Below are 16,950 nucleotides of genomic sequence, written 5' to 3'. Positions count from 1 at the left end.
GCCGCACGCGATCGATGGACAGCGAGGGGCGTTAAAGCTACAAAACGTGCGGACGTGGCCGGGACAGACCCCGGCGATTTGAGAAAATCTCTCCCGGTACCTCTCACCCATAACCCATCCACCCACCACCCATCCATAATTCACCCATCCACCCACCCATCCATCCACTCATCCACCCATGCATCCACCCATCCATCCATCCACCCACCACCCACCCACCACCCATCCACCCACCACCCATCCACCCACCACCCATCCACCCATCCATCCACCCATCCATCCATCCACCCATCCATCCATCCACCCACCACCCATCCACCCACCACCCATCCACCCACCCACCCATCCACCCATGCACCCATCCATCCACCCATCCATCCATCCACCCACCACCCATCCACCCACCACCCATCCACCCACCCACCCATCCACCCATGCACCCATCCATCCACCCATCCATCCATCCACCCACCACCCATCCACCCATGCACCCACCACCCATCCATCCACCCATGCACCCACCACCCATCCACCCACCACCCATCCACCCACCCATCCACACATCCATCTACCCATCCACCCATGCACCCATCCACCCACCACCCATCCACACACCACCCATCCACCCACCACCCATCCACCCATCACCCACCCACCCATCCACCCATCCATCCACCCATGCACCCACCACCCATCCACCCATCCACCCACCACCCATCCATCCACCACATATCCGCCCACCACCCGGAGCTGCGTGATGGCAGTCGACGGGGCCAAGTTCGGACCGAGCGATGAGGCCTCTCCCCCCGCCCCCCACCACTCCTGTCACGGCGTCGTCGAGCGCCTCGTCCATGAGTGCACCCGGCACTATTGATTGAACTTAATAACCGGGGTTAGCTTCATTTATCATACGGGACACTGTTCTATGAAAGAGCCATTCATTAGACGGAGCGTCCACGCGTGAGCTGTATGAGTGGAGGGTCGCGCGTATAAGAATAAGGCGCCGTGGACGGGGTTAATTGTCCGCGGACACAACAGACAAAGATCCCCCGCATAGCCTTAACAGACTGAAGGGCAAGTGCTGTTAGCGAGCAGCTATGAATGCCGGCACAGCACACGAGGAGGTGGGTGGTCAACACCACGCCCGGCCGCCTTTGTCTCCCTAGCGGCGATGTTTACACATCGTACCAGGAACTCATTTGAGGCTGAGTAGACCTAGGGGTGGCCCAGCACCGGTTCAGATAATTGTCACCGGTGTTGGACGTGAGCGGGAATCGAACTCGGGTGGCCGGGGTTTGTAGCGCAGCGCCGCTAACCGCTACATTACAGCTCCCCGCGGACACGCGCACTCACGCACGCACACACGTACACATACACGCGGTGATGGATCCGCAAGAACTTCAGCTGCGGCCCCCATGCATAATGCATAGGCGAGACGCAGCAGCAGCAGCACGCAGCGGCAGCAGCGCTTTCGCCTGTGTTCATCGAAACAAGCGGGTAGCCGACAGTAAGTGAACCTCCACCCATGTACGTTTAAACAAGCTGGCAAGATAGTCGCTTAGTGAGCCTCCACTGATGTACGTTTGAACAAGCTGGCACGACAGTCGGTTAACTGAGCCTCCACTGATGTACGTTTAAACAAGCTGGCACGATAGTCGGATAACTGAGCCTCCATCCACGTAGAAAAATCGCGCTGCTACTCAGCATATTTAAAAAAATAAACAAACACTTTTCAGTTCATTGCCGGATAAAGGCTTCGCGACGCTGTCGGTCATGGGAGTTGTTTGACCATACTTCACCGCGCTGGTCAGCACTTTATTTTGAATAGGATGGTGACGAAGATGGCAGACAGGGTTGAGATATAACATTGGTGACATATTAGGCAATGACCTCCATACATAGTAGAGACATTTAAATTTGCCCGAAATGCCTCCGATATATAATATTTTCCTTTTAGGGCAATATTATTCGCGGCGTTGAGTTTTCCCCCTTGCGCCAGTGGACCACTACCAACCCAGCAGCTTTAGCCTCCTTCAGAGAGTTCATCGCATGGCAGTCAAACACATTTTTTTCTGAGCTGGAATACGGCCAAAATTGAGAGTTTCAGACGTGCAATTGTGTGCCTTTTTTGTGCAGTCATTGGTGACCATCATCAACTCACCACACTTGAGAAAGTTTTTTTTGCGTGCGTATCTTATCATACGTAGACGGACATCACCACAGGCAGACAAGACGGTAATTCGCACAAAACATGCGCGGAGAATTTTCAAGGACGTCGCCTGTCCTCTTCGTTGGCAATTGAACCAGACGAGTAGATTCGCAGTCAGTGCAGCCTCCGAGCCATTGGGCCACGGGTTGGACTCCCGAATAAGGCGTGACGATTCACTCACGAGCGGACGCCGACGCGAATTAAACAATTGATCGTGTCACCCGAAGCCTTGATCATCCAAGAACGATTACTACCGCATGCGGATGTTTGCCTCGCAGAATCGTGCTGAGCGATGGTGACGGCTTGCAAAGGTGTTCATCCAGTAGTGGATAGATCATGGCTGCTGATGTATGTTGAACTTCTTTCGCACCGTACGTAGCCAACCGTGATAATCGGAGGTGCGGAGTAAGGACAACACACAAAACACAAAAACTGTTCTAAAATATTCTAGATTTGAAGCTTTCGTGACTGCAAGGATTCATATTCTTAGGTTTTTTTCGGTAAAGTCACGTAGGTAAAAATGTTTAAATTAATAAAAGTAAAATAAAAATCACGACGTTTCGGAGGCAACACAAGCTTCCGTCTTCAGGTGGAACCGTCACAGCACGACTGCTGCATCAAGTAAGTATTTTACTTTAATTAATTTTAAAAATTTTTACATACGTGACTTTACTGAGAAAAACCTAAGAATATAGTTCTAAAATAAATGAGTTTTCTCTCCGGATTTAACAGGCCTTCGTCCAGTAGCGGATAGACCATGGCTGCTGCTGCCGCTGCTGGTGATGATTGGTGGCTGTGAGCAGCCACGGCTGTGAGATTTAATCAGAAGCGGGGACGGGACAATGGGACGAGCGGCAGCTCTCCGGTCTCCCCAGCGCGTCGCCTTACCGAGTGAAATATGTGCTCGTGTGCAGCAGCTCGCAGAACCAACATTGCCCCGAGAGGGGAGGGAGGGAGGGGAGCGGCGGCGAAAGAGAGGTAATGGAGGACGGAAGGGAATTGACAGAGGGTCGTGCTAATGAAGGGAGGGAGGGTGGGGAGGTGATGGAGGAGGGAGGGTGGTGATGCAGGTCGTGAAGGGATGGAGGTGATGGGAGGAGGGAAGTGATACAGGAGGTAAGATGGCGAGGGAGGTGATTCATAGAGGGACGTGCTGGAGAGAGGGAGGTGATTGAGAGAGGCAGATTACGGAGGAAGGTGATGCAGGAAGGTGATGCAGGAAGGTGATGCAGGGAGGTGATGGAGGGAGGTGATGGAGGGAGGGGGGTTATTGGGAGGTGGAATAAATGAGATTGCAATGCTTTTGTTCGGTTTTTTCGTCATCCAGTCTGCATATCGCATTCAGTTATTTCGCGTGCAAAACATCAGCTCCACTATTTGCCTATTTTATTAAGGGGTGACTATGATATTAATGTTTAAATATGAATCATTTACGTGCCTTTTATAATTCGCTGTGCTTGAGGAATCCTGTGTCGGAGTAGCGCATGTTCTTATGCGTATTTAGAGTCATGATATTGACCGTGAGATGAATAAGCGGGCTTGGGCAGGACGCTTCACTTGTAAGGGGTGATGACCGCTGGTCGAGACTAACGATGGAATGGCAGACAAAGGGGGGTGGCGAAAAATGACATCTGCCGCAAAGATGCAGCAACGGCATCCCACGGCGTCTGCAAGTGGATAGATAGATCATGGCAGCTGATTAGACGTTGCTGCACTTGCGTTGCGGACATTTAGCGGCACCCTGGTTAATTGCCTTGCTTTGCTTATGGCTGCACACAGTAGTGTTTTATTGTATTGTAAATGTTGCCACAATGTATTGGGGATCGCGGTGATTCTCGGCAAGTTGCCTTTGGGACCCGTGTCTCCCTCGACCGGACAGGCGCGTGTGGTCTCAGCCTTGCGACCTCTTCTTCTTCACGCGGCGGCCGAGTGAACAAACGGCATCCGTCAGTTGTGGGCTGCCCGGCTCTGCACACAAGAGGCATTTTCTTCGACGCGACACTGAATACAATCGACTTTTATTTTCATCCAGCCGTGATGTACTGGATGTATGCTGAACTTCTTTCGCATCGTACATAGCCAGCCGTTCTAATCGAAGGTGCGGGCGGGGGTGGGTTAGGGGATAGCCAACTTAAAAAAAGCTTTCTAAAGTAATTCGCATTTCAAATGAGTGCATAGATCCAGTGGATTCCAAACATCGGATTGAGGAGCGTTCCAGACGGCCGCAGAAGCGCTTCTAATAGCGCGCGATGCAAGTGGCGGTCTTTGTTCGATGGTTGAGCCAAAGAGGCGACATGGCCACACATTGGGACCGTCCATAAATGACGTCACGCACCTAGGGGGGGGGGGTGGTCAGACATTTGTGACGATGTGTGACGGGGGAGGGGGTTTGAGAAATGTGACGTCACATCAAAATACGCAACTTTAAATAAATATAGAATTGTTATAACAACGCTAATTGTTATAACAACTCTCCTACAACATCAGAGTGCAGCGCCACATTAAACACGCACGACAATGGCAAGTTTAAAGCGATTTGAAGCATGTTTTATTTTTAAAATGGAAATATGGTTTTTGGTGGGGGGGGGGGCAGAGCTTTGTGACGTCATATTTGAGGGGGGGGGGGTTCTGACTAATTGTGACGCCGTGTGACGAGGGGGGGGGGGGGGCGTAAAAATCGTCCAAAATCGCGTGACGTCATAAAACATGCTTCAAATCGCTTTAAACTATTGTCATTGCAGTGCGTATTTAATGTGGCGCTGCACTCTGATGTTGTAGGAGAAAACATTTATTAAAAAGTCTATTTAATTAAGTAGAACGTGTTGTCTATATTTATTTAAAGTTGCGCATTTTTATGTGACGTCACATTTCTCAAACACCCCCCCCCTCGTCACACATCGTCACAGATGTATTTCGGTAAAGTCACGGAGAAGGGAAATAATAAAATAAATTTAAATTTTTTATATTTTAAATATTTGTTGTTATTGTTTTATATTTTAAATATTTTTTTATTGTTTTATATTTTTATTATTTCCCTTCTACGTGACTTTACCGAAAGAACCAAGAATATAATGTTATAATGTCCACCAGAAACATTGACGGCCTTCCCACCAATCCCCTCGTGGTGGACGCAGCTGCCTCTGAAACGGCTAACACGTTACGTAACCACCAACGGAGCATCAACATAACAAAACACATAATTAACATTTCATTAACATATCATTAACATATTATATCATTCCCGTTCATTAGCATCATATCAACATTACCATTACATCACCATAACGCTGCGAACATTACGCGATGATGTAATCACACGCGTTCTACGTCATCACGCTAACATTACGCGATGATGTAATCACACGCGTTCTACGTCATGACGTTACATTGCGTGATTACATCACGCAAACTAAACGCACGACTCACGTTGCGAGCATCGCAGTAACAATTGCAGTGACGTCACTACCAAGGTAATGACGTCAACGTTACAAATGTATTAAACGCTGTGCCCTGAATAGGAATAAAAATACAAGAGGCGACGTTTCGGGCAATGACCTTTATTCAGAGCATCAATTAAACTGGGTGGGAGCCCGAGTATGCGTATGTAAGTAATACAGTCCGGTGTAAAAATACAACAATTTCGTATAATTTTTTTTAAATAAATCCTAATAAAAAAAAATCCATTTGTATAAAAAAACGTAAAAAAAAAAATCCACTCCAATGGCTCGCGGTAAATTTTGGCTGGCTGCCTTTAGAGCCGATTGACCCTGGGTTCAAATCTGACCACGCAAATTTTTGTTTTCCAGTCGCGCACGGTGATTTCATCAAGAGCCCTGTGGAGCCCCGTGACGTCATCATGGTTCAGTGGCTTAGCATGGGGCACGTTGAGGCTGCGGGTCATGCAGTCGCGGGTTCAAAGCCAACTTAGTTTAATTTTTTTTATTTTTTTTATATATATATTTTTTACCGTTAAAAACACAAATGAAACAGTTATTTTTAAAATACGAATTTTATTCATTCATAAAAAATACATATCAAGGTAACAATGTAACAGCTGTTGATTTAAACACCCAGGATTGCCTTAGCACCCAGAAAGCCGTTGTGGTGCAGTGGTTCGCACGAGTGTCTCCCGAGTTTTGTCTACCCGGTTCAAATCCCGGCAATATATTTTTGGGTGTATTTGCAATTTTTTTATGACGTCATTACACAACTGTAAACATACGCGATGACGTCATTGCGTAATCTAAACCCGCGCGATGGCGTCATCGCGTTCACATTACACAGCCACCTGAGCGCAGTGCAATCACTACACCACGCGGAGCACCATGCATTTGTGCAAGAACACGGTGGCTCACGGCAATGCAAGGCAACCTCCGAGGCGAAAGGTGCAAGGTTCGAATCTTGGATAAGAGGTGAGTGGTGAAATATGCGATGTGGCAAGTGTCTATAACGTGGAAAGTGTAATATGATGTGAAATGTATGCGATGTGGCAAGTGTCTATAATGTGGAAAGTGTAATATGATGTGAAATGTATGCGATGTGGCAAGTATCTATAATGTGGAAAGTGTAATATGATGTGAAATGTATGCGATGTGGCAAGTGTCTATAATGTGGAAAGTGTAATATGATGTGAAATGTACTAACACGTGGAGATGGGAGCTAAGCTGTGGAAGGTGGTGACTTGGACCAGGTGTGGATGATGGTAACCATGTGTGATGTCTCTGTACGAGGTGGAGATGAAGATCCAGCTTGAGTGAGACCTCGACCAGCCGTGAAGGGGACCCAGATAGGGAGTGACCTGGAAGAAATTTATTATTTTTCAGCATTTCGCTAATATAATTTTTTGGCCACTAGGGGGCGCTGTTCTACCACTAGGGGGCGCTGTTCTACCACTAGGGGGCGCTGTTCTATGGGAATACCCATTGCAAGTGTAAATTTTCTGCAAATAAACGCGTTTAAACCGGTTTTTATACATATTTAAGCTTTTATGCAAAATTACGGTGAAAGCTACTCTGAAAGTGAACAAAAATGGTAAAACAGTAACATTTACCCGCAGGGGCAGGCGTCGGATTGCTGAACTATTACATAACCACTGCTGTTTTCACACCAATGATTGTTTTACAACAAAATAACACCAAAACATTAGATTTATGAAAAACATAACCGTACAATATTTCCAAACCAACAACATCGAGCCATTGAAATCTTTAAAAACCATTTAAAACAGTAACCAGTGGTGAAGTATGGTCAAATAACCCCCATGATTTTTACAGATTTGCAAGGCACTCATCCAGCAGTGGATCGACAAAGGGACTGTGGACATATGTTCAAACAGCAACCATTAAAAGGGTTAAAATGAGCAAGACGTGGCCAAACTATACAGTTGTGTAAATATGAAGAAAATAAATTACATGTGACTGATAACATTTTCTCCGGGTGCTTTGGTTTCCAATCCACACGTATAAACACCCATCAAAAACTGGCTGAAAACGACTTAAAATATAAGTCCAATGCAAGACACTCCTGAAGAAAGAGTGACTTTTCTGGATAAATCAGTGAACTGCACTCCAAAGACCCTTCCCCTACTCCAGTCCAGGTTTAATCTCTTCGTCTGCCTGTGACACGCTCTATAAATCACCATCCTTTCCCTCTTCTATTTGTTTCCTCCTATCTCTGTGCCCCTGCACAAGTAACACAACAACAAGCCCCGCCACCCCTCTGCCCCGAACAAGTAACACCACAACAAACCCTGCCACCCTTGTGCCCCTACACAAGTAACACAACAACAAGCCCTGCCATGTGTTCCCTCGCTTCCGCGGCAATGATTCACCACCACGTGTCTGTTCGCCGCCCAAAGATCCACAACTCAAATCTAGAACTCAAAGGCGCTTCACACGTTATGCACTGGGCGCTCTGCTGCGGATTTCACTGCGAACGTCGCCTTTAAAGGGCGCCTTTTAAAATCTAAATAATCATTATTTATATTGTTATCATCATCTGTCTGACTTGAGAGTCCCCGCCCGTGTCGCCTGACTGTGGAAATAAATCAACCCTGGCTGTGGTCATCCGAGTCCGTCCACTGCTCCCCTCGTCTGGTTATAAATAAGTAAATAAAAAAATGTATTCCACAGATGTGCTCTGGTCTGACGCTGTTGAGACGAGACAATAAAGAAGTCTGTCGCTGGTGTAAGCCAATCAGTTTACAAGACGATGCCACCTATGATAATCGGAGCGTGTTCTTTGGGTTTTTCGGTCAAGTCACGTAGATAGGTTCAAAGAAACACCAAAAAGAACAAAAAACTACGACGTTTCGATCGCAACACCAGCGGTCGTCATCCTGATTATCATTATCCTGATGACGACCGCTTGTGTTGCGATCGAAACTTCGTAGTTTTTTGTTATTTCATTGAACCTTTCTACGTGGCTTTACCGAAAGACCTAAATAATATGAATTCCTGCAGTCACGAAAGTTTTAAGTCAAGATTCCAGTGCATGTTTGCAAGTTTTGCCACGAGTACGTGTGCCATTAATGCAGACTTGCTGCCTCGCAAGGGGTATCTATTTGATGTTTGAACATCTTAACACCTGTTTGATTGCAAGAAAAAGCTAAACCTATTCTTGGCAAATAAATGATTCACTCGCGACGTGAACCAACCACTCCCCTCTGTGTGCGGGGATTTCATTAGCGAGGCTGCTGCCGAGGAGACCGCTCGCGTCCCTCTGGGACATCAGCAGAGACAAATCCAGACAATCAGGAAAAAGGCACTGGTGATGTGACGCTACCAGGCAACGTGAATCATCACGTACACAGCCGGAGGAACGCCATACGACCGTATCAACCCATATAATCAGATCTCATGAGCTAAGCAGGATTTTTGAGCCTGGTTATTGCTTGGATGGACGACCACTATGTAGGTGTCAGGTGTTATAGGCTGCTTGGACTGTGATGGGCAGCGAAGGGCGGTTTGGCAAAATCATTATACGTCTATGCTCCCCGCCTTCGCCAACCCGAACTGATCAGCGTGGTGAAGCATGGTTACGTACGGTGCGAAAGAAGTTCAACACACATAGCGGGGAGGCCCTTATCCAGTACTGGATAAGAACCACAATGTCTGTGGATATACGTTTGTCTGATGGTGCTTTTGCACGTATACTTATTAAATCCAGATTTTTGTGCCATTGTATTCTAGTGCGATTGTATTACGTTTTACTATACATAGGCCTTTCTCATACGTAAACATATACCCAGTAACACCTCCACTTGCAGTTCACTGGACGTAAACTGGCATCACGTATAGCTTGAAACTCAATGAACTTTTCAGCGGACACATAGAGCGCATCTTTTGGGCTGTGAGTATAAGGGGTTAAAGTCTGCCCGAGTTCACACCGAGTTGAACACCTCCTACCCGACTCTCCCACTCATTCACATCCCGGCCGCAAAGCCGCCACTCACCGCGAATCCCACACAAGACAGCCGCAGGGAGGCGGAAACTCACGCCGAGACGGCTCCGGGTGCTCGGTCTGCAGGCTCCAGGTGCAGGGTCTCTCGAGTCCAAGTATACGGCCCAGGATACAGGTGCAGGGTCCAGCCAGGCTCCAGGTTCAGGGTCAAGGTTCAGGGTCCTAGCTCCAGGTTCAGGCTCCAGGTTCAGGGTCCTGGCTCCAGGTTCAGGGTTCAGGGTCCTGGCTCCAGGTTCAGGGTTCAGGGTCCTGGCTCTAGGTCCAGGGTCAAGGTTCATGGTCCTGGCTCCAGGTTCAGAGGCAAGGTTCAGGGTCCTGGCTGCAGGTTCAGAGTCAAGGTTCATGGTCCTGGCTCCAGGTTCAGGCTCCAGGTTTAGGGTCCTGGCTCCAGGTTCAGGGTTCAGGGTCCTGGCTCTAGGTCCAGGGTCAAGGATCATGGTCCTGGCCCCAGGTTCAGAGTCAAGGTTCACGGTCCTGGCTCCAGGTTCAGGGTCAAGGTTCAGGGTCCTGGCTCCAGGTTCAGGGTTAAGGTTCAGGGTCCTGGCTCCAGGTTCAGAGTCCTGGCTCCAGGTTCAGGGTCCAGGCTCCAGATACAGGGTCTCCAGGCGTTGTATGCACGAAGCTATGCCACCTTTGCTTCTCCTATACAGTTCCATGCCGTCCCACACCGTTTGTTTTTCAATCTCCCTTCTCAGCGGCTGCGCTTTGCAGCGATAGTTCTACAATCCACCTGCTCGCGTCACCTTCACGCGCACACGTCACCGGTCACACCACAGCCCGGAGTCAAACACGGAGGAGTGTGCGGACACTCTGCGGTCCCGAGGCACTTCCCACAATCGCCGTAAATTCTCACCCAGAGTTTGAGCGCGTAAGAGTCGGATCTGTCCCGCGCGATGACGCCGGGACCCGTATCGAGATGGCTCACCTGGCCGGTCTTGCGGGTTCCCCAATCTGTGCACGACTGGGCCACACGGCTGAGTGTCCCACACAAAAACACACATGTGGACACGCAGACGCGCGCGTGTGTGTGGTGTGTGTCAGTGTCGGTGTGCGACGAAACCGCCGACCCACGTTCGATTATTTGAACAAATCCTGGGCTTCCCCTAGGTCGTCTCGGCCTTAAATGAGTACATGGTGCATTGTGTACAAATCACCACTGGGGAGACAAAGGCGGCCGGGCGTGGTGTCGGTCACCCAGCCCCTCCGCGTGCAGTGTTGGCCTTCGTAGGTGCTCGCAAAACAGGACTTGCCCCCATCAGTCTAAGTTATATTAAGGGGGGGGGTGTATTTGTGTTTTTGCGTGCACGCGGGTATTGCTTGTATATCTGCACGTTTGCCGGATGAATGGGTCGCAATCCGTCTGGCGTTTTGGCTTTAGTCGCCACCCTCTCCTCTGCAGGGACGGAGGCGAATTACTTGGCCGACGGATGATTGCGATCGTGGGGTTTGACGTCGAGAGCGCCAGGCTGAAAGCGAACTCCGCGGAACGACGCCGCGAGCTTGATCTGTGGCTGGCACCCACCAACCTCCACACCTTAGTGACTGTGGGTTACATTTGTTGTTGATCGATTAAGATTCACCTGGGGGGGGGGGTGCACGGGCCCATCAGAGCCCCTCCCCCCTACCCCCAACCCTGCTGACCCCCCGCCCTCATTGCGGCTGAATCCCATGACCCCACGTGTATAATGTATCGACTTTTTTTGTTACTAATTAAATTACATTTTAACTGATTCTATGTGTCGGATTTCGAAGAGAATCGTTTTAAAACGGCATCAAAATGTACTGATCTTTTCAATGAATAACTGTTCCGCATTATTTTAGACTTTTAATTACATATATATTGCATATTGTTTGAAGGCAACTTGGTATTGGTGGCGGTGAGCAGCCACCACTAATTCGTCGTAGGATTGTGCCAATCCACATTCCTATGACGGGGGCCAGTGTACCCATGCGATTCATCTCTGTTGAGGTCCCACAGAGCAGCGTTGTTCGTCTTTGCCAACCGCGGAGAGATGATGGGCTGAAACGACCCCAGCCAGCAAATGAGCGGACTGCTGAAAATTCTCGATCATCCACTGCTTGGCTCGCGAGCAAAACCACATTTGTGCACGGTTCAACCAAGGACGCACGTGACCTGACCGGCCCTCCCTGAATCAGTCCCGCCTACTTTTCATAGCCACGCCCACACAACCACTAGCACCGAGCACACGTGGAGCGGCCTTAAAATCCTGGCTATTTCTCAACGTCAGCCTCACCTACTCCCCCGTTAGGTCAGTGGTGCTTCACCTTTACTGCAGCCTTGCACCCCTTTGGTTCTCAATCGTAAAAATAAAATGTATAATGTGAATAAATGCATAGGTTTGAAGAAAAACAAAGTAGTTATATTTACGTTGCCGTGATTAATGCGTTTCGATGATTTACCTTCGAACAAAAATCTTGCCACATCTCGCACCCCAGGTTAAGAACCACAGCCTCAGGCACTGCCTATGGGTCGGGTCTATGCGCCCTTTGTCCGCGAACCATGATGGCCAGAACATTTTAAACCGGGGACAAAATCTTGAACTTTAACAAAAAAAACTACTTCAGCGAGGACACTGGGCTACGGAGGGGGCAGCCTTTCTGAAACCACTGGGGCTGTCCCGGCGGAACCGGGAAGTTTTGGTGGCAGCTTTGTCGGTGGCACGTGCGAGCTGATGGGCTGACATGAGCCAGTGTCTGTGGGAGTGGGAATGTGGGATGGGGAAGGGAGGCAGTGCGGAGCTATGCAAGCACTTGCGCCTCGGACACCGCGGGTCGAACAATGGGAGGGAATTATTCACAGAGATGCCCCCGCACAACGGCCCTTTGTGCAGAGTTGCCATGGCCACATCTTGACGAACCCAGAAAGGGCAGCAGCTTCATGTATGCGCCATCCCCTTACTTCCACATTACACAGCTATTAGCACCCATCCACCCGCCACCAGCAGCATCTACCCACCCATCACCACCAGCAGCACCCATCCACTCACCACCACCAGCAGCAGCACCCATCCACCAGCAGCAACAGCACCCATCCACTCACCACCACCAGAAGCACCCATCCACCCATCACCACCTAGCAGCACCCATCCACTCACCAGCAACAGCAGTACCCATCCACCCAACACCACCAGTAGCATCACCCATCCACTCACCACCACCAGCAGTACCCATCCACTTACCACCAGCAGCAGCACCCATCCACCCACCACCACCAGCAGTACCCATCCACACACCAGCAGCAGCACCCATCCACTCACCACCACCCAGAAGCACCCATCCACTCACCACCACCAGCAGTACCTATCCACTTACCAGCAGCAGCAGCACCCATCCACCCACCACCACCAGAAGCACCCATCCACCCATCATCACCACCACCAGCAGCACCCATCCACCCACCACCACAAGCACCCATAAACCCATCATCACCATCAGCAGCACCCATCCACTCACCAGCAGCACCCATCCACTCACCAGCAGCACACATTCACGCACGAGCAGCAGCAGCCATCCATCCACCAGCAGTACAATCAGCAGTCGAACGTCAAGTACCAGAACTACCACCTGCACCACCAAAGTAAACCACTGTATAATACGTAGGCTTTCGCGACCAATATCATCCATAAGAGTTTTTTTGGGGGATTAGATCGGGTAAATATAAACGTGTCGTTAAACCCACCACCACCCGACACAGCCAATTAGGAAGGTTTGTCACGGAAACAGAACGTGCAAATTCGTTACTACAGCACACTGGTGTGTTGGAGAGCAAATCCACTACATTTACAATCTCCTTTCAACTTTTCAACAGCGGAACTACACGAACTACTGGACATCTGTGAATGAAGAACTTTAAAGTTAATTGGACTCCTCCAGTATAAATAAAGATTCAGATTTTCTTCTGAAACCCTCTCGGTGTGGCAAACGGACCTCGGCTTTGGCATGTAGCTCCCGAACATCGTGTCGTCACACACAAGGATAGAAACTAGAACCAGGACCACATCTGTCGTTTCCTCCGAGTAATTTCAACGGTCATAAAATCAAACTGATGTAGTGTAATAGCGCCGGCTAGCGACCAGCAGCGGCAACTGTGGTGGACAAACAGTGCACGCAGTGACACACTGAAGCGGTGTGCTTTCGCTAAGTTGTTCCCACCTGAAGGACGCTTGTGTTGCGCCCAAAACGTCGTGAGTTAATTTATTTAAATTTGTTTAACCTACGTGACTTTACCAAAAAAAAACAAAGAGTATGAATCCTTGCAGTCACGTAAACTTCAAATCTAGAAGACAGTGCACACGCCGGTGTGCATGTGCGCAGGTGTGTCGGCAGGGCGGAGGAACTGGGACAAGGGTCATGGAGGGCCCTCTCGAGGCCCCTGGAACCTGCTCGTGGGTTCGAGAAGGGATGCGCGACCAGGGCAGAGCCAGGCCGCGCTGGTAGCATAAAGTCACGTAGATAGAAAAATTATAATACAAAAAAATCACGACTTTCGATCGCAACACAAGCAATCGTTTTCACGTGAAAAAAATATTATTTGCTTGTGTTGCGATCGAAACGTCGTGATTTAAAAAAATATATTTTTCGATCTACGTGACTTTACAACAAGTAAACCCGTAAAAACAAAGTTTTTCACTCTAAATCCTTTATATGCGTGGTGGCTAGAGTTCTCTCGTCCTCTGGCTTGAGATGGCTGCAATCTATGGGTCAGATGATTGTCTGCCAGTATTAAGCAATTGGTAATTAAATATTTAATTAGTTTTCCCTAAACAGTGTAAAATTTGGAAAAAAAATTCACGAAAATTAATTGTCACACACAACGAGTCTGTGTGGAAAATGTCAGCTCGATTGGATCACGGGAAGTGGGTTAAAAAACGAGCGAAAGATTTGCACGGTCCTAAGCAAGCAAGCGAACCTAATATAAAGGATTTAAAAATATATTCGCCTGTGGAGGACGCGGGGATCGATCCCTCGACCTTTGGCATGGGAAGCGAGGGCGCTAACTGCGCTACTCCACCACGGCATGTGGAGGGGTTACGCTCTGGGCTCTTGCACTGTGATGTTCAGCCAAAGCCATGAATGCGTTCTATTTGAATATATGTAAAATATTTTTTTTTTGCCTAAAAAGTGTAAAATTTTGGGAATTTTTTTTCACGAACAATAATTGTCTGGCACAACGAGTCTGTGTGGAAAATGTCAGCTCGATTGGATCACGGGAAGTGGGTAAAAAAACGACCGAAAGATTTGCACGGTCCTAAGCAAGCAAGCAAGCACGCGAACTTAATATAAAGGATTTAAAAAGACCCAAAGTGTAGGGCAGTAGGAGTCGGATAACGAGAGAGGACGCTGTCGTCAGCGACGGGAGTGTGTGGAGTGTTGAGGCGACGCAAACCCGGTAGCCGCGTTCATCATAAAGCGACGACGTATTTGCGAAACGACGTAAAACGGGGGGAAGACGTAAATCGGGGTATTACTGGCCCGGTATTTCTTCGCTCGAACGACAACAGCCGCCCGCCTTCACCAGTGTGGTGAAGTGTGGCCAAACAACTCCCCCGCGTGCCGCGCAGCGCGGTGGGTGGGGGGGCCTCTCATGCAGCGAGTGGATTTCAATTGGTAGCATTCTGGATGGTGACGTTCACCTCCTAGAGCAATGGACGCGCCTCGTTGGCTCGCAAACTCCTCTTACTACCCCCACCCCCCTGGCCGTTGTCCGAATGGATTTGCCCGTGAGACTCCGCGATACGCGCACGCCACCTCGTGGTGGCAAAGCGAGGCTACGGGTTTATTTATGGGACTTGTTATGAAATGATACAAAAATATTGCTTTTTTTCCCATTACAGGAGGTGTTAAGATGTTCAAACAACAAAAAAAGACACCTACTACGCAAGGCATCACAAAGTTTGCATTAAACCACACGCGCGTGGGAAAGTATGCAACACAAACACGCTTCGATAAAAAGTATCGGTCGGGTAAAAATGTGATATTGGAGCCACATTTGCACCTTCAAACGAAGTAAATAGTGTAAGTAATTTCGTACAAGGTTAGATTACACCCGAGATGGGTTACAGCAAACGGTGAAGAAACATTACACACCAACCTTCGATGAACAAACCAAGACGTTTTTGGCGAGCGGATGAATGCGTACGCGACAGTTTAATCTTAAGGACGCATTTTATACGAAAAGGCATCATCAGCCGTAGTTAATTCCACTGCTGGATGAAGTTATCGAAACATTGCCACCTGCTATGCTCCCACGATGCACAAATTCACAAGGAACCTGCAACATCGATCACACAGGAGAACAATCCTCCCTCTCGGACGAATTCCATTCTTTGATTTTAAAGTGAGTGGATGATAGTTTTTGAAATAATTCTAGGTACGCAATTTACATTAATAAAATGGTTCGCGAATTTCGATTGCTTGAGATTTGCATTAAATGAAATGTTGGATCGGTTATAAAAAAAACCCAGAAGTTTTGGAAACACATTGCAATTAGGTATTTTTTAAAATCTAAAAGTCAAAGTAATTATGAACAGTTGCCAATAAACTGTGGTGAAAGTGACGTGAAAGTGTAGTCCTAAAAGATGTGCAGAAACTAAAACTTGCACTTAAAGCACTCGGAAAGAAAAAAAGGTTTGGTAAAATGACAGCTCGTGAGGAAATATTTACTTTAATTTCAGATCAGAAATTTGGTAGTTGATAAAAAATCTAAAATCTTTATTTTACAAAATGGTATTCATTTTAAATCGGAACCCCCCACCCCCCCACTATTTATAACATGGAAGTATCATGAAAGTGTTGGAAAGTGAAAGCCTTATTTTTTTCCACAACTTTTAAAAGATGCAAAGTCATACCAAATGCCTGAATGGTGAAACAAATAATCAACTTGAATATTTTGAGGGCAGGTCAAAGAATGTAACGTGAAAATCATAAAATCAACCAATGCAACTTATTTACACATCTCACATCTGAATAAGAAACGCAATAGGTCAGTAAAATGTAAAAAACGCATGGGGTGAAGGGGTGGTGCAGTGGTTCGTGCACTTGGCTATTGACCTCACGATCGGTTCAAATCCTGGTCAAAGCCAAGGAGAGGCGATAAATCTCTCTCGACCCGTCATCTTGATCCCGTCCCCACCGTGCACCGATTAGCATGGTGAAGTATGGTGAACAAACCCCCATGATTGATACTTGGATGGCATTTCTTCCCCAAAGTCAGAGTTAAGAAAACAAGTATTTCAAAACATGTGGGTGATGTAGAGACA

The sequence above is a fragment of the Lethenteron reissneri genome, chromosome 30 (genome assembly GCF_015708825.2).
Source record: "Lethenteron reissneri isolate LAM-NWPU_2019-01 chromosome 30, ASM1570882v1, whole genome shotgun sequence".
NCBI lineage: Eukaryota > Metazoa > Chordata > Hyperoartia > Petromyzontiformes > Petromyzontidae > Lethenteron > Lethenteron reissneri.
Note: the sequence above shows the minus strand (reverse complement) of the source record.